At 41.1% G+C, this 19,659-nt stretch overlaps 1 long non-coding RNA gene and 1 pseudogene across 2 annotated transcripts; one reads left to right on the plus strand and one right to left on the minus strand.

Annotated features, from left to right (window-relative positions):
• Positions 1-5,283: 5,283 nt before the first annotated feature.
• On the minus strand, positions 5,284-6,408 carry LOC310852575. Its single transcript, XR_014568281.1, has 2 exons — positions 6,321-6,408; positions 5,284-5,426 (listed from the first exon to the last, which is right to left on the minus strand). It is a non-coding gene; the product is annotated as an uncharacterized lncRNA (long non-coding RNA).
• Positions 6,409-9,003: 2,595 nt separating this feature from the next.
• Positions 9,004-9,484, plus strand: LOC310852043 (E3 ubiquitin-protein ligase RBX1 pseudogene; annotated as a pseudogene). The gene has a single exon. The product of its transcript is annotated as an E3 ubiquitin-protein ligase RBX1 pseudogene (transcript).
• Positions 9,485-19,659: the final 10,175 nt, after the last annotated feature.

Genomic DNA, 19,659 nt, shown 5'->3' on the forward strand with positions numbered 1-19,659 from the left:
ACTGTGGGAGAGAGCTATTGCACTCATACCCTGTATCCAGACTTCCCATTGTGTGAAGCAAGATGCTAAACTATTTAAGTATCTGGTCTGATCCAGCAGACACTTCTCGTATTCTTATGTTCTTATTACAGTGGTACCTCGAGTTAAGTACTTAATTCGTTCCGGAGGTCCGTTCTTAACCTGAAACTGTTCTTAACCTGAAGCACCACTTTAGCTAATGGGGCCTCTTGCTGCTACTGTGCCACCAGAGCACGATTTCTGTTCTGATCCTGGGGCAAAGTTCTTAACCCAAGATACTATTTCTGGGTTAGAGGAGTCTGTAACCTGAAGCGTATGTAACCCGAGGTACTACTGTAGTGCCTTTTTTCTTTTTTTTACAATATTCAATTACAGTTTTCTGATTGGAAAGCAAAGTATAAAAAGATGCAAGGCAGCAGAGCCTTGACATTTCTCTAGAATTCCCAGATGCCTCCTTACAACTGAATATATAAAGCTCATTAGAAAGAAACACCTATTTTTAGTGATACAAAATAAAATAACATCAAGGTGTAGGATCGAAGTTAAATATGGGAAATGGTTGATTACAACTTGTTCATGTCATCTCTTCCCTCAGTGAGATTCTTTGAAATCACAAGGGGGCACTCTTCTCCTGAGTACACTAAGAAATAGGCCCCTCTTGCAGAAATCCTGAGAGGTTTCTCTCCTGTTCACACTATGAATGGAACATTTGGAAAGGCCACAATTTTTTTTAAAAAGAAAAAAATTAGCCTGAAATCTGTTTGCACCTGACTTAAGTGGCAGCTTGCCCATGGTAAAATTTTCAATATGGTCATATAATTTAGCTTTGTAGTGATTTTGTTCCTGTTCTTCACAGAAATTATATTTGGCTTTCGTGAAACCTGGGCATATTAATTAATCCTTCTTGATATCTTAGGTGTGAATGAAGATGATTAGAAGATGCCTCGTTCCTGTTCCAGGTGTCTTTAGCAAACCGCTCATAAGTCATGTTCTTCCTTTCTAGCCTGTTAATCATTAAGTTGACATTAGTTAATCCTCAGTTGGCTGGTGCATTAGCCATGTCCTTTTCAAGAAATACATAATTGAAAACTTTTTTCTTTCTTTTTTACTGAACACCAGGAGAAATCATCTCACAAATATTCTACATGAATTCTAACTCTTTTTAAATGCTTCCTAGTGGTTGGCTTTCCTTTAAAAAAAACACAACACTTTGTGATGTAATGGGAAATGGCCTTCCAGATGTTGCTGAACTCCATCCCTAACCATTGGCCATGCTGGCTGAAGTTAATAGGAATTTTAGTCCAACAGCTGTGGATGCCCATAGGCTCCCCTTCCCTGCACCACACCCATCCTGGCTTTTAGTTTTTCTGCAAGACTTGCAAGCACCATCCTACACATGTCCTTAGAAATAAGTTCCACTGAGTTCAATAGGTAAATGTTTAAACTTACTCCCAAGTAAATGCGTGCGGCTTGCAACTTTTGAAGCATTGTTATATTACCAGCCACTTAAAATCTTGTCTCATGATGTGTTTTATGGAGAAGGTATTTGGTTAGGATCACCTAGAAAGTTATTCTTAATGGGCATTTCCAGGCAGACATAAGCTATCCATGATGACCCATGTTCTGGACTTCTCATAGGGATGGGGAAATCTGTTGGTTTGGGTTCCCTTAGTTTCTCACTTTTCCAGTCTGCCACCATTCAGTTTGCCACCGTTCTTAAACAATTAGCAATTCTTTTTAAACTTCATGGAAATTTGCCAGTATTTTAGTGTGAATTAGCTGCCTTGAGTCCCATCAGGGGGAAAAGGCAGGATAAGAATATATTGTTACAAAAGTTGGACGCTGCCAGCCCCCCACTCTCTGCCAAGTGGTAGCAAGATTCCTGGGGTGTACCTTTGAGAATCAAGATGCAGTGGAGACTATCATAGCTTTAAGAAATATGATTTATTCACATATTTACACCTGAGTTTAGATGGAGGGAGTCCAGGTCTTACAGCATGGTCATCTCAAGAGGAATTTACTTAAAACTGCAATATGCAATATATGTAATACATAGGACAATGCAGTTTGATTATTACTATTGAAAGATGTATTAATAGCTAAACCAAAATATCTAAATATTTAATAAAATGGTGTGGGGATGAGTATTTCTGTGACTATTTCTTTGCTTTATGAAAAATGTTCTGTGCCCCTTGAAAAACACACCAATTTGTTGTGAATTTTTGAAAGGGCGGAGCTCAAAAACGGTCCAAAAAGGTTTGTGGAGGCATTGTGTTGCCACGGCAACTGTACTGTGACACTTACTGTTTTGACACACTGGGCAGAAGCCACCATTGCATGGCATAGCTGCACAATTATCTTTGGTCCTGTTGCCTTGGCAACAAGGATGTGTCCCTTCCTCACCCCTTATTCAGGGTGAGGGTGGGGTATTTGGTTTTGCCTCCACTGAATTCATTACATTCATGTTGTTTATTTATTTATTTGTTCACAGAATTCTATCACATGTGATCTCAGGGTGGATCTCAATAGCCAAGCAAACGCAGTCAATAAGATCCAATTAAAAATCACACCCAACCAGTCCATCTATTCCTCTCACAAAGCTTATAATTCCTCAAGTTCCCTGTGAAAAAGGGATTGGTCGTTATATCACTCTGGGAATTGGCTTACTGCCCCCTGCTTAAATCTTATAATGCTAGTTTGTTGTGTATCTATTGTGTGTGTTTGTGTATCTCACAGTGTGTCTACTACACTTAAACATGCTAAGATCTTGAGAATCAATGTAGTATAATGGTTAGATTGTTGGACTGAGGAACCGGGGAGACCAGAGTTCAAATCCCCACTCAGCCATGAAGCTTGCTGGGTGATTTTGGGCCAGTCCCAGTCTTTCAGCTCAACCTACCTCATAAGGTTGTTGTGGAAGGGAGTGGGGAGAAGCTTAGAAGAAGAAGAAGAAGAAGAAGAAGAAGAAGAAGAAGAAGAAGAAGAAGAAGAAGAGTTTGAATTTGATATCCTACTTTATCACTACCCTAAGGAGTCTCAAAGCGGCTAACAATCTCCTTTCCCTTCCTCCCCCACAACAAACTGTGAGGTGAGTGAGGCTGAGAGACTTCAGAGACGTGTGACTGGCCCAAGGTCAACCAGCAGCTGCGTGTGGAGGAGCGGGGACGCAAACCCGGTTCACCAGATTACGAGTCCACTGCTCTTTACCACTACACCACACTAGCTTTCTTCTTCTTTTTCTTTCAGCTCAACCTACCTCATAAGGTTCTTGTGGAAGGGAGCGGGGAGAAGCTTATTGGAAAGAAGGTGGGATATAACTATGGGTGCTTCTCCACCCACTGCTCCTGCTGACTGAATGAGACTATGTCCCAGAGCCTCTGTTGCCAGACCAGCAGTGTATGCTCTTGTTCACCATGTGTAAGCATGGAGAGATTCTTCCTTTCTTAAGCAAAATGAATCCAGAAATCCCATTAGCCTCTGAGATGAGAGACAGTAGTTAAGAGTGTTGGGGTAAGACTGAAGGTTTAAATTCCCGCTCAGCCAGGAAGCTTGTTGGGTTACGATACCTCAGCCTAGCTTACCTCACAGGTTTGTTGTGCGGATAAAATGGGGACTGAGCACCTTTGAAGGAAAAGTGGGATAGAAATATAGTGAATGTTAACAACAATGGTCTACAGTTCATACTGGATGTGATGGGCAGCTTGGAAAGCCTGTGAAAAAAATCTTGTCATGCAACAGTCACCCTACCTACCACACCATGAGAAATTCTGTTCTCTGACTCTGCATGTCCTTCCCTTGGCCTATCCATCCACCCCAGCCCCTGAATACCAGGTCTTAACAATCTTGTTTACAGCCCCAATCTCATGTGTCCTTTTCCAGTTTCCCTGAATTTGGGATATCTTGTCTCTTCTAACCATGTTCAGTGTTTGCCCAAAGGCTCTGGATTCTACGGTGTTGGCAAGAGTTTGCTAATGGGCCTACCCCTTTCTTATGATGTATGAACCCCTGTTTTCAAAAGTCCTTTGAAGCAGCATCCCATGTAAATGTTGCTGCAGAAAACTGGCTCTGGACTTGATTTAGAGAACAACGAGACCTGATAAGTATATTCATTCCCTCTAGGTTAAAAGAAGCAAATGAAATTGTTTGCAAAAGTGAGTCCTATTAGGGGTGATAACAATTGCTACATATTGACTAACGTAGACTTCCTTTCTGGAATGTTTACAGAATACCTTTCTTTCTTTGAAGATCACAGTTATTTTTAAAAGGCACAATCTGGGTCTAGTTGACAGAGTGTAAGTGCTTTAGAATCTTTATTTTCCATTGTGTCTGTTTAATGTATCTTTTAAACACACAGAGAGATAAAGCTAAAATCACCTTCATGTTTATGGTTGCCAGATATATTTACCTGAACACTGTCAACTTGAGGGTAAACTGTAGCAGATCCTATACATCAGGAAACTAGGCTGAACTGGAATATATCTGGAAAATGTGGAGGCCCAAATCAGAACAATGAAAGATGCTGATACAGGGCAGCAAAAGGCAAAGGACAGATTCTGAGCTACAAATTTTCAAAAGCCAATGAACATAACTTTGCATTTCTTCTTGTCTAATTCACATGTTCCACTGAACAAAGGTGCAAACTTTCTCTACACATGTACAAATGTTTGTGTGGAAGAGCATCCACTAATTTTTACAGCTCAGCTATTGTGTATCTAGGTAAACAAGTGAACATTTCTTGAATGTGTCATGTAATTATGTCAGTAAATTAGCAAATAACCAAAATAACAAAGAAGCATGAATGATAATAATGTGACATAGAAGTTATTAGAAGGAAAGATGAGAACTCTTGATGCTGAAACTCACGTGAACCATGACTAAATCTTTATTAGACCATTTGGCTTCCCACCGCCCCCCAGCTGAGCAGTTTAAGAAAGCCCCCACTCCTTCGGCTCATGCAAGCCAGAGTGGTATGGGGCTTGCTCAGTAGGGCTAGGCAATGCATTTTTATTGCTGTGTTGAATTAGCCCAACTATTTTCCCCTCCAGATGTGCTGAACTACAGCTCCTGTCAGCCCCAGCTAGTACTGGTAATGGCCATGGATTATGGGAGTCATAGTCCAAAATGGCTGAAGGATATCAGGTTGGGCAAAGCTGAATTAGCCCCTGCTCCCTGATGTCATCACAGTACCCGTTCCTCTGCCCTCTTCACCAATAATGTGGGGCAGGAGTGTGAAAATCCACATTACTATGACATCAGGATGGAAAGTAAGCTGAATAGAAGTTTATGAGAAGGACCATAGCTCAAAGAACTGTAGCAGAAGGTCTTGGATTTGATTACAGGCATCTCCAAGTGAGGCTTGAACTAGATGGACCAGTGCTCTGACTCTATAAGGCAAGCTTCCTGTGTTCCTGTGGGGAGAAAGGGAGAGAGAGGGGGAGAGCTTGACTCAGAGCTGCCATTGTAACCCTGTGTCCTAATTTCACCCACAAACTGAAATCCCAGTTTCACCTATTTAGAAACAAGATTAATTTAATTCTACATTTCTTCCAAGTAATAGTTTGCTAGGATCAGTTTGCTTATTATACTTCAAAGGTTCAACCCATTTTTAAATTGGCTTCTGAAGATTCAGGAAACAACTCTGAAGAACTACTGATTTAAGCAAATCAGTCCTGATTCCAGTAAGTAGAGAAGGGAAATAAAAGGACATTTTTGAGACAATTTGCATGTAATAGAGATGGAAACCTATTAAAATTAACAGCCATAGAAATAAAATGACTGGAGTGGGAATGTAGTGGAATCTACAAGATCTTGAACACTGTGACAACAGTAAATACAGGATGATTATTTATCCTCTCACACATTACAGGTCAGGAACTACAGGGCATCCAATTACATTAACAGGCAGCATGCTTAAACCAAACAAAGGAAATCTTTTTTCTTCTTTTTTCTTTACCACAGACAGCTCGCAAGTAGCTTGTGGAATGCCATGAATATTTATCTAGAGAGTTAGCAATTAGTCACCACACAACAAACAACCTCAAAGGTTAAGTCATGAACAAAGGCATGACCAGAAATCCATTGCCCCTTTATGCTGGGAGTAAATGGCAATACAAACACAATTTGACAAATGTTTTAAAACAGAACACACTACAGGGCTCTGTAGAGCTTGCTTCCAAGCAACTGTGTACAGGAACAGGTCTCTTATTTAAACCCTACATTTCCTCAACAGAGACATAGTCCCCTCAGTTTTATATTCACAACAGCCCTTTGCAGTAGGATAAGCTAAGAGATCATTGACTGGCCAAGGAACATTCTTGGCTGCAGAACTGAAAGTGGTGTCACATCCACACCACACTTCTAAAGCACTCTTATACCACTTCAACAGCCATGGCTTCCTCCAAAGAATTGTGCAGTTTCTTAAAGAATTTTGTCTTTGTGAGATCAGAACGCTTAATGAACTACAGTTCCCAGGATCCTCAACCTAGTTTGATATTCTAACCACTTGTCATACTAGCAAAACATTAGTCCAGGCATAGGCAAACTTGGCCCTCCAGATGTTTTGGGACTTCAACTCCCATCATCCCTAGCTAACAGGACCAGTGGTCAGGGATGCTGGGAATTGTAGTCCCAAAACATCTGGAGGGCCAAGTTTGCCTATGCCTGCATTAGACAAAAGAAGTAGTTAGCTGTGTAGATTGAGGCTAAGCTAGTCTTCCTGGATTGGGTCACCACTGTAAACTGTTGTAGCGTTCATGGGAAAATGAGTTCTTTTTAATGTGGCAACCATATCTGAATATAATTAATAGTATCGAATCCTGAGAAACTTCTTCAGAAGGCTTCTTCACACTTGCATATTGCCCTGACTGACAAATGTGAAACTCAGGTTTATTTGGGAAGCTTCATGTGTTACATAATTATCAGGTACTGGTGTGTAGCTACCAGAACTACAGAGTCTTCCCCCTGTGTGCATTCCTTCCCCTCTTCATGCACCCAAATGTTCTAGGACTAGGTAAATGACCTACAAGTGGGACTGGGCAAAACATTGCAGTGAGAAGTGCTTTTTTCTGTGTTTCAATCAGGCAACCCTGTCCTTCTCTATGATTACCCTTCCCATATTGTCTCCCACACACCCACATCGGTATTCTGTGACCACTGAATATGCTCATTCCTCATTGGACAGTTTTGGAATCTCCCACTCCACTTATTCCCCCAAAAGATTCTTTATACTTATGCCAACTTGGGGGTTAACTTCACCCTAATTATACCTCCCCTCTTGTATGCGGGTGATACATTTTGATTACATAATAAGCAATGGCACTCACAGCCTGAACACTGGAACCAGAGCAAATTATTTATAAGTACCTTTTCTAGAAGTCTTTTATATGCATCCCTTGTGATGAGATTGTCGATGACCATATTTATGCGGTTTTTTAAAAGTCGCCCTATCATGTGTGGCTGCATTCACACAACTGCTCCACTTTTAGGATCTATAGGTGTGTTCATAAATAATTGTTGACTTTTGTATGTCACAAATTCCAGAGAGGTAGCTGCTGTAGGAAAAACAAAGAAGAGCACCTTATGACACCTTAAAGACCAACAGATTTATTATGACACAAATTTTTGTGGACTGCAGCTTGTTACCATGGTGCTTTGGGAAAGATTTCACTTTGGTCCACAACTGAGTTGGCATGACCAAAGGGTTGCATTTGGGGTAATTACCTCTCAGTGGAACTACATTTTCTATTGCTTTTTTACCTTACCTGTTGGGCAGACATGACAGGAATCACTAGGAAGATGGGATTGGAATAACTTAATGAAACTATCTGGCTGTCAAAAGATTGCTAAATGCATAGACTTTATGTCTCAGATTTACTGATGCAGAGTCTCTTTAGGCAAACATGGCTATCACTTAGGTGTCAATTAAAAGGATGAGCAAAACAATGGAGGCCCATTGCAGGTATCCTGTCCCACCAGGAAAAAATATGCAAAACACTTGTTTACCAGTAGACACTCCATTCAAGAGGGATAATCCTCTCTAAGTAGAGTTGACCACATACAGACAGTCATGACCTTTCAGGCAGAAACCAGATTTTCCTGCCACTTATCCCAAGTCTACTATTTTTCCATTAAGGTCACCCACCTATACATCACCAAACCCCTCCTTTTATGTCACTTAACCCCTTCTTAGAGAAATGCTCACCAACAGAACATGAAAACTTTAAAATCAGTTTTTTTGCAATAACCATTTCCTGTATCCATTACATCACCCTATCACCCTCCATTGTTGTAAGATCATCTATTGAGAGCTAGGATATGTAAAACCCTTCTCCTATCACTGTCTTTTTGCCACAAGGTTATGTTGAAACTACCTTGCTGCTGCTTCTAGATTAGAGTTTCTTGTTCTCTTAGGTTAAGTATGCATGAATGTGAGAGTGCATTAGTTATTGTGCACATTGTCTGTATGCTTTTGCTTGTGATAAACTTGTGAGTTATATGCACTCTGGACTTCAAAGGGCTGATTTCATAAAGCTTAAGGAACTCCCTATCATCAGAAATACTCAAAGAGAAGGGAGTCCAAGATGAATGGGAGTTTCTTAAAGTTGAAATATTGAAGGCATACAATTCCAACAAGAAGGAAAAGTAGGAGGCACCTAAGGAAACTGGTGGGGCTGTATAAGGAGCTTACAGATGAGCTGAAATCTAAGAAAGGAGAAATTGCAAAGGAAGAGTATACATAAGTAGCCCACAGTTGCAGGGAAAAGGTCAGGTGGGCCAAAGCTCAGAATGAGCTCAGGCTTGTAAGAGAGTTTAAAATAATAAAAAATGTTTCTTTGACTATATTTGAAGCCAGAGGAAGAACAAGCAAATAGTAGGTCACTTGTGTGGAGAAGAGAAATACTATTGGGTGAAAGAGAAGGTGGAACTACTCAACACCTACTTTTCCTCTGTCCCTTCCAACTCTACAAAATCAATGATTCAGATAGCATTCTGCCAGGACTGGCTTATCCAAAATGGCTGCTGCGATGGATGTGGACACACTGAGTGGGACCAATAGTGGTGCCAGCAAGAAGCACTTCAAAGTAAAGAAGTGGAATGCAGTTGCACTCTGGGCTTGGGACATCGTGGTTGACAACTGTGCCATTTGCAGAAACCATATTATTGATCTGTGCATAGACTGTCAAGCTAACCAAGAATCAGCTACCTCCAAAGAATGCACTGTTGCATGGGCTGCCTGCAATCAAGCTTTCCACTTCCATTATACTCGGCAGGTGTGTCCATTAGATAATTGAGAATGGGAATTCCAGATGTATGGGCACTAGTAGGAGAGAGAAGACCACCAAGTTTATTGTTCTTTCTTCAGATAAGCCTTTCACTTTGCAAGAAGGTTGATGAAGTCTGTGTAACGTAATAGACACTTGCCTTGCTTTTTGTTTTCACCTTAAAATAATTATTGTGAATAGTAATAAACATGTTTGTCTCGGGGGGTGGGGATATTCAATGATTCTAAGTTAATTCTAATTCAATATACAACAGGGTTGGGATCAGACATGGAGACAAATATTTTTCTCAGTTTGGTCCTTCAGACTTCTACCCTGGCCACACTTTCCTCATACTTTTGTCAGTCTGAAAGGTCCCTTGAACTTTAGCAATATCTCTTGCTTGTCTGGATGGAGGGGTGTTATGTGTAGAAACCCTGGACATCTGTACGCCTGGACTGTAGCCAACTGCACAAAGATAAGAGTCACAGTCATTGTCCCACTCACTACTGGCGTGTGGTCCTGTAATATTTCCTATAAGAAACAAACCCCTAGGGTTAAAAATAGAGGCTTCTCAGCATGATCTTATGAAAGCTTACTTAAAACCTGAGTTCTGATTTGAGTTTGATGTCCTCCTTCCTTGTGATATGCTTAGATTTACATATATGAATGACCAAAAGCAAGGGAATTCAAAACCAAATAATTCCCCCGCCCAGCGGATAATATGGCCACATCAATTCTCTACAAAAGGAATGGAAGAGTGAGAGTACACCCATCTGATAATAATGTTAAACATGGGGGAGCTGAAAACAATTGAGTGAAAATTCATGCGTGTAATATTTTGCCGGAAGTACAAGAAAATTAAAAGTACATTTGCTGAAAACAGTGTATCATTTATTGGCCTTATCATGAAGGCTGTTCTTGTAACTTGCACAAGCAGTCCAAGACATCAGTCTCATTCAGTTGGCTTGGATGAAGGTGACACTGATACCATCAAAACTCTTTTTAAAAAATACCTAGCCAACTCCAAAGACTTCACTAAAATTCATGGTGTGGAGGTGTTATCTCAGCCTCTGAAGGATCTAATGTTCTTTCCAGCACAGAGTTCATTAGCCAGCTTTCTACCAGCTCTGAGCCTGAAATTCTTTTCAAAACCTGAAAACAACTAGTTATAGGGATGTCAATTTTATTTTGGCAGAATTCCTGTGCTAGTAAACAGCTACATTTTTATTATGTATTTATTTAGAATATTTATGTCCCACTGTATAGCTCTGAAGGGCTCTCTAAGCTGTTTACAAAATTTCACAGCAAAAAAATCTTAAAGAGTATGTGCCATATGTTCAGCATTTTCTTTCCCTTCTTTTCACCACAAATAAATGCTCCACATCTGATTTTTTGGGGGGAGGGGTGTAGACATGGTTGAATTTCTGCCGCCCGTGTAGCTTTTAAAGGCACAGAGGTTTTTAAGGGGAAAGTTAGCAACCTTACTATTGAAGGAGTGAAGCAGTGTACACTTGTGATTCTAGACATGCTTGAGAATAAGTTCTGTTGAATTCAGTGTCACTTAATTCAGAGTGAAAATACAGAAAACTAGGCTGCAGAGTTCAAATGTTACTTTTCAAACCCAGGGTCCATAAAGATGGCACAATTTTAATCTCAAAATACTTTATAGAAAATCTATTGTAATTTTGGAACTTGAAGTTTAGAGGAATGGTCACTTCATTAAAATGTTTTGGGCAGAGCAGTCCTTAAATTAGGCAAGGAGAAGGAAAGGTATGTCACTGTTACCCCAGAGGAATACTGTACCATATCTTATAATTGCTCAGCAAAGAAGGGAAAGGAACACAATGAAAAGATGGCATAAAAAAGACATACCTACTCTGGCACCACTGCCATAGCCCATCAACCAGGGACTATGCTAGTAATGACACACATGTACTCTTCATACATGGGGGGGGGGGCAAATGGGCCCACAACAATGGGAATATGCACCCAGCACACTCACAGCATGCAGAAAGGCCACTATGTGAGTCTTCTACAGTTGAAGAGCAGGATACAAACATTTTAAATAAAATAAAGGGGACACACAGCAACACTGCATCTCCACCAGTTCCAGAGGCTTAACCAGAAATAAGGTCACTACCGTTAGTCCCCTTAGGCACTTCTGAAACCCCTCATAAACACTGTGTTCTGTTGGTATATCTGAGGCATTCCATCAGTGTATTTTTCATGGCAGCAGCATAACTAGCATTCAACTGGTATAGAAAGACTTTTAACAAGTGCTTTGGCCTCTTAGCCATCGTATCCCAAATCTAAGACTTGTTATGACAGAAATATGGTTGAAAAATGAGGAAAATAGGGGGTGGCAGTTTGTAACACTGTGGAAACGATGGTGAGGCTTCTTCTTAAAGTTCTCTTTTCATTGTGCAGGGCTAAGATTGTTCTCAACAGCAAATTCTCCAAATTATACAAGCCCCATTTCTTTCTTTGAAATGGAAGGCAAAATAGACAATGACCTGTAGCCAGGGAGAGTGCACTTTCTGAACAGATTAATTAGCATCCCAAAGGTCTTCCAGAAACAACAATTCCCTGGTGGGGGGAGAGGCTGCAGTGTGGTTTGGACAGTCCCCAATTGGTGCTTTCATGAAGAAATATAAGTGACCAGGGACACAAACCTTCTTAATGAATCCAACCCTCCAATCCACTTAACATGAATTGTTTGTATAGTGAATTACTAGGGTGCCATCTGCACTATACATTTAAAGCATTATCACACCACTTTAAACAGTCATGGCTTTCCCCCATTAATCCTGGGAACTGTAGTTTGGGAAGGATGATGAGAGTTAGCAGGAGACCACCACCCAAAGCTACAATTCCCAAAGCGGCTTAACAATCGATCCGCCTTCCCAAGGACGTTTGGGAATTCAAGTTCTGTGATGGAAAGAGGGACCTTCTAACACCCTTAACAAACTGTAATTCCCAGGATTCTCTAGTGGAAGCCATGGCTGTTCAAAGTGGTATGATCCTGCTTTAAATGCATAGTGCAGGTGGGGTCTAGAAGAGTTGCAATCGTATACATGCTAACTTGGCAGCATACCTGGTCGAATATCAGGGCATTGAGGTTGCTGTCCTTCAGGGTGAATGCTTCCAATCCAACCCATCAATTTTTGAGTTACATGGCACACTATGGGAAGCACCGTAGCTCATCTGTAGAGCACCTGAATTGTATGCAGAAGGTCTGGATTTAATCCCAGGCATCTCTTGGTAGGGGTGGGGAAGACCCTGCCTGAAACCCTGGGTAGGTGCTCAGTCAGTGGACCACTGGCCTTTCTCAATATCAAGCCGCTCCCTATGTTTCTATATATATAGTCCTTCCAGGTGTTTCTTTGTTGTGGGACTGGCGCTGTTCATGCATGCAAGCTTTTCTCAGTCTCCACATGACATCACTGGCATCAAAATGTCAGCCTATGCATCCGTCCCCTTTCATCTAGATATACCCTTTAAACCTGGTAAGTTACAAGCCCTGCTGTTAATGACCCATTTGCAATATTAAGCCCCCATCTAGAAGCACCCATACAGAATGACAGACAAGCAGAGAAGCCTGCAACCATCTGTGTATGAGCCAGAATGCAACCATCTGTGTATGAGCCAGAAAACTCTGGCTTCGATTAAGAATAGTGAAAGCCTCAAAAGGAGAAATTGAGAGATGTAAAATACAATTCCAAACTAATCAAACTTATATCCTGGCAAGAAGCCATTACTCAATTAGAGTTACAACTATAGTCTGTGCGGTTCATGTCAGAAAGAGATATAACGTTATAAGCATTTATTTCTGCTCAGCAAGATATGAACTTTCTCTCCATGTATAGAGGCCCATGTCTTATGCATAAGACAAATTTATATTTGGTGACTCAATGTTAGCTGCAAGTCTTCGTCCCTGCAAAACAGCTCAGCATTGTTTTCTTCAACCCCCCCCCCCGAACCCTTGCACCTGTTTTGGTTACATCCATCTTTTGTTTTTAATGTGACAACTAGGTAATCCACTCTTCACATGTCCCATTGAATTCAATGAAAAAAGGGGAATTCTGTTTAATTCAATGGTGCAGCTAGGCAAACTTGCATCCTCTCATTCTGCACAAATTTGCACAAAGGCATTGTGAGAAGAGAGGACTCCAATGCACTCATTTAGGACATCCAGTCCCAATAAGGCGTCTGTGTTCAATGACACTGAATCCCTCACCTGTATCGCAAATGAGGAATGAAAATCATGAGGTCAGTGCTGTCAAGGCAGTATACAAGCTGCGAGGAATGATGTCAATGCGGGAAGCACCAAACGGTATTAACAAAGCAATCCTATACTTACAGTATGTTACTGCAGGTCTGGAGTTTTGCCCCACTACACTGGTGAAATGGTCACTGAACCCAATGCCAACTCAGAATGTTTGAATGTTTTCCACTCCTACCAAGGTTAATGGAGGGAAATTTCTCCTCCCAGTGTCCTCCTATACTTCTGGTTCTGTTAGCAAATCGCGGGACTTTTGCTTGTGCAGCTGCTTATGTATTGCTGGTATGGTATCATGCTATGTTAACCTTTGTAACTTTCTTGCAATAAAAGTGCTAAAGTGGCAGCATGGGAGTTTCCTGTGCAAATGTATCCTAAAAGTACACATGCACATATTATTTTATTCTGAGTAATAACAGAGAATAACTCCTCTGATAATATCTGTAGCTTCCATTTTATTTGCTCTCACACACTTCTAGTCAGATATAATTATTTCCACGTTGCATCAGTACAACGCTACTTACACTTCATGGGTGGCTATTCCAGATTCCCATGTCATGGTTTTCAGAATAGTCTCTCTTCTTCCTCTTCCATGGTTATTCACTATTTTATCTCCCAGCCCTTATGCTTTTCCCTCTACTTATTTATTTTTGTTTATGTCTTTACCATTTATGTGTTCCAATTTCTTACTCCCTGATTTAGTTAAACACATGGAATAGTTTTATCACCTAGAACAGGATAATTACTGTGAATGAAGACTAGGAAAGGTGGCAAGTTATTTCAGGGAAACTATTTAGGATAAAGAATGTGATCTTGTACAGGTGACTCTAGAGGTGAATCCTGGCTAACACACCAATTAAGATACACCGAAATCTCTAGATTTTATGAAAACTTTAACCTGCTGAATTCATGGCCAGTGTGTTATCCAGCTGTTAAAGACACAGTACCTTTGTTGGGGGGGGGGGAGGGGATAACTTAGGTGTGCCTCCAGACTGTCAATATTTTGCAGGAGGGATTTAAGCACAAACTGGGAAATTAAGGTTTGCATAATTAAAGTGGATTAGAGTGCTCTGTTGACCTAGCACCACAAATCTACTTTAAAAAAAAGAGACTGGCTTTTTGCAGTTAGGAAAGTGACAATGAAATGTATACAAAAGTGTGGAATAAACAAATGATTAACAGGAAGACATATAATCTTCCTACAAACGCCTGATAAAGATCAGTACATTCTTTCTGCTGTGTAAGCTTTGTGCAAGTAAACCAGAATAAATGTTCAATAAAGAGGTAATATGGAGGAATTCTTAGTGAGTCACTGAAGGTACTCTGTGTACCCTTGCGTTTTAATTTATTTCCCTTGGACAAAGCCTACTCACAAAATTCAAACTGAAGGCCATTGTCCTAAAAATCCACACCAAACTAGATTTTTTAAAAAAGAAAAACCCAATTACAGTTCCATCACTTTATGATTGATGCCAAAACCCAGGATCTTGAAACAATTTCTTCAAAAGCAGAGTTAAAGTGAACAGAACCTAGTACTGCCAAATTCAATATGAATCAAGGATTTTTAATAATTTATATAGGAAGAATACGGTTGCCAATTCCCTCTTCCATTGTAGTGCTCTTGTGCATTTAATAGCTGCATGTCGGGCAGAAATTCAGATGATGAAGTTTTTCACATCACTATATGTAGCTCAATGCCAGGAAAACATCAATTGCTGAACTTTTGTCTGTCATTCAGTTGTTAATGGCCTTGTCAGAACCAAAGTTGGCAACCCTAGTGAATGCAACACTTCGCCAGAATTCAGTTACAGTGAACGTAAACAAGCAATGAGATAGTGATGTCACAAATATGCCTGTTGAAAATGCTGAGAAATAAGTTGTGAGTTCTTGCAAAATTTTGCCCTTGGGTAAACTGGATCCCTGTGAATCAGAAGCTGAATAATATTAGGTCACTGGTGGGCTCTTTAACCCATTAAATTGCAACAGTTAAGAACCAACATTTGAAAAAGTATTTTTTCACTAAGCTAAACATTTTAATGTATTTTTTTCTCTGAGAAAACGTCTGAGATTTTTCTTATTTTCAACTCTCCCCCAACATCCCAGATGTTGTTGGCATGTGCTTATCTTGAGGGACAATGGGTACACCTCCAGGGATGAAGTCAAACTGCTGCATTACCAAAACTGAAGTGATGTCCCCAAGAAACAAGCCTGGGCAGTGTCCTGGGCTGCCCAGACGGCTCACTGATGTGGTCCAAAGGAAAGCAGAAAAATACGCTTGGCACCAGCTTAGCTTCAGAAGTTGCTGGAAGGAGGCATACAAGGCACCATCCAATCATCTTAGGGACACTACTCTGGATTTGTGTAGGGTTATTGCTTATCCCTTTCTTCTCCTGTAGATATCCCACAAGGTAACAGAGGTTTAGGATGAGAGATTTCCTTCTCTTAGATGGGCTACCTTCTCAGGTTGAAAAGCCCCATCTGCCCCTCACTTCCCTCTGCTCTACAGCATGTGCAGAAACTGCCTTCTTGACCATTGTACCCACTAATGGACTCATTCACTCAATCTGCTGGAGTATGTATTTGCATGCAGGGGAAGCCCCTAACTCACTGAGGGTTAGCTACACTAACCCAGTTGAGCCAGCCAGTTGAAGTCATTCCCAGGGTGTGGTCGCTGTTGCAAGCTGGTAACCTCTAGGAACCACAGATGAAAGTTGAGGACAGGGTGGGGACTAATGGTGGACAAATTACCCCAGAAGCAGCACAGCATGTTCCCCCCACGAGAGGTACTATGCCTCCTCTAACACTCCATACCCCAAATGCACTTTGCAGAATTCCCACCATTTTTGTGGTGGTCACCATCTTCTGCACACCCACCCCACCCCAACAATAGCCCAGAACAACATTAGGTCTGGGACAGTGTAGAGGGTGGAAAATGGGATATTTTGGGAAAAGTTTTGTTGGGAGTTTTTGCTGTTGTTGATATTAATTTTTTTGAATCTATATTTTTATGTGGAAATTGTTCAGTTTGGTTATGCAGTTTTTGTTGTGTTTTATTTATTTTTATGACTACTTTGCTACATTTGTAACTATGTAAATCTTTTCATATTGTAAGCTGCCTTGAGCATTGTTATAACTGTGGAAAGGTGCTATACAAATAAAATGATGATGATGTTGATTAAAATGGGTAATGAGAGTGCTTTTGCTACTTGCAGCAGCTGCACCTAAACTTTTAGGAAAAAGGAAAGAAGTTGTGTCAAGGCATTCCAGCTTTTAGTTGAGTGGGTGCTGCATTGCCGTTCTGTGCTGCGGTTTTGTTAATTTTGTTGTTGGTCGGTTTTGTTTTATGATTTTAATATAATTCGTACTTGTTTTAATTGTGCTGTTTTTATAATCCTCCCTTGGACCATTTGCTGAAGGGCAGGTTGTAAGTAGACTAAATAAATGGTCAACCCCAGCACTGAGAAACAGTTGGCCAGTTATGCCTTCCCTTGGATAAATTATTTGAAATACCCACTTCTGCCCCATTTCTCCGCCTATAAGCATGGCAGAGGATTTCAAGGTGTAATTTGTGGTTGGCTCTAGTATTTTTATATTTTTCTCAAATAATGCAACCTGTAGCATCCTTTTTCAGAATCAGGCTCTTAAACCAATTATGTGCAGACTGATAGACTTACAGATATGAAAAAAGCACTTAAGAGTTATTAAATGTTCAAGAAGCTGAGACAGACAAAATTAGAGATAATTGATCATTTAGTTTCCATTGTCAAAAGAGTATACACATATATGCAAGATCACTTTTTATAAAAATCAGAGGGAAACTTCTGTAAATCCCATATTACTCTTGTTCCTAAACACATCTCTTTCTCTATGACGTGTGTGTGGATGCATACACGCTTACATCTTCATCTAACTCTGCTCTTCTCATTACAGAATAATTTACCACGTAAGCCCTTTTTACATGTTCAGTGGAGTAAGTCAAGATTATGCTCACTCTGTCCCCATTTCCCAACCCCCACACATTCGCCTGGAGGTGTGAATAGAGTTTACATGTGTACAAATTGTACATGCATAAACTCTTTCTGTACTGCTGTGAAAACTACAAAATACAAGATACAGTTATGGCTGAGATCCTGCACCCTCTTCCATTCATTCAGTGTATACGCCATGTGAGAGGGCAGTTTTACTAAAGCAAGTAGTAAAGGCTAGAAAAGTGAAATGCAAGTTTTATAAAAGAGTAATAAGAGAGGACATTAGAATAAACCAAGAGAACGGGATGCAAACAAAGGCAATTTTTTTTGGTGTATTTGTTTTGTAGATGGGATGGAAGCTTTAAAATAGTTATCAAAATCTCACTTCTGAAAATGATAAAATCAGCTGCTAGAAGATGGATCATATAGGTGGGCTGGGGGAGAGGCATTTCATGAGCTGCATTTACTAGAGGTGTGTGATCATTTTGCCTTAATCCTACAAACCAGAACTGAAGCAGCTCAATTTACGGAGATTCAGGAGAAGCAGAAGGGCGTCGTTCAGTGGCAGAGCACATGCCTTGCATGCAAGTCCCATGTCCGGGCCCTGGTATATCTCAGCTGTACCCAGACATCATAGAATTGTAGAGTTCGAAGGGGTCTCTAGGGTCATCTAGTCCAACCCCCTGCAATGCAGGAATCTTTCACTCATCATGGGGCTTGAACCCATTCCCCTGGGATTAAGAGTTTCATGCTCCACAGACTGAGCTACCCAGCCTCATCCTGCCTGAAACCCTAGAGCCACTTTCAGCTGGTACAGTCAATATTGAGCTAGATGGACTAGTGATCTAATTTGGTAGAAGGCAGATCCCTAGGTTCCTGTTTGGTGTGACCGTTGGCCACTCATACCATCTCTCATCCTAACCTACCTTAAAAGGTTGTTGTGAGGACAACTGGAGGGAAGAGAAAACCATATATAGCACCTCGAACTTCCTGGAGTGAATAAATCTGGGATATAAATGTAATTGTAAAAATAATCCTTCAGTCCTGAAGCACGTCTCCTACCTAAGAAACTCAGCCTTACCTGATGCTTTCCACCAGATCACATCCACACTCTAGTACATTTAAAGCTTGCAGCTTCCATCAAAGAATCCAAGGAACTGTGGTTCCCAGTTTAATCCTCATACAGCTACAATTCCCAGCAGTCTTAACAAACTACAGTTCCCAGGGTTCTTTTGGGGAAGCCATGCGCTTTAAATGTGTGTTAGGGTTGTGTACGATTTTAAGTTTATTTCTGAACCATTTTGTATTAAGTATGTTTAATATTTCCACTTTTGTGTTGAAGGAAATGCCAGCCAATCACCAGCTATTGATGGTGAAGGATTCAAATGATAAATAGTGATGCCTCATTCCTACCCTTCCAATAGCAGAAGGTGGGGGAAATGGCATCCAGGAAAGCCCCTTCAGCAGCTCCTCCTCCTCCAAGACATCTGGAGGAAGTCAGGAAGAGTGAAATCAACAAAAGGCAGTGACTACTCCTGCCTTTTATCTGTTACTCACCCTATTTGGGAATCAGCAGCAGGCAGAACTGGCTCCATGGTGACATCTAGAGAGGCAGTGGAAGCAACCACTCCAGTCCAGTCATTTAGCTTAGCCAGTAAAAAGGTAAAGGGACCCCTGACCATTAGGTCCAGTCGTGACCAACTCTGGGGTTGCGGCGTAGAGACTTTTAATCTCAGGGCTGTGGGTTCAAGCCCCACATTGGGTGAAAGATTCCTGGGCAGTTGGACTAGAAGACCCCTGTGAACCCTTCCAACTCTACAGTTCTATGATTCATCTCTCCTGCCCACCTGCTGCCAGATGGTGCAGTATAGAGAACATAGGAAGCCCAGCATACTGCCTCTGGAGAGTCCAGAAGCAGAGACCAAGTGCAACAGCCTTCTCCCCTTTTGTGGTTTCCAAGAAGTGGTGTAACTGGGATGGGCATGGAAGAAGCAGTCACACCAGCCTCTCATCTGCCCTCTGCCTCTGGGTGGCACAATGGTGGCACTGGGTGTGCTCAGTGAGAGGAGGCAGTGGGTTAGTTACTGGCAGAAAGAATTGGGCAAGCGATTGCTGCCGCCTCTCGTTGCTTGCA

The sequence above is a fragment of the Podarcis gaigeae genome (genome assembly GCF_964106915.1).
Source record: "Podarcis gaigeae genome assembly, chromosome: 9".
In the NCBI taxonomy this organism is placed as follows: Eukaryota; Metazoa; Chordata; class Lepidosauria; order Squamata; family Lacertidae; genus Podarcis; species Podarcis gaigeae.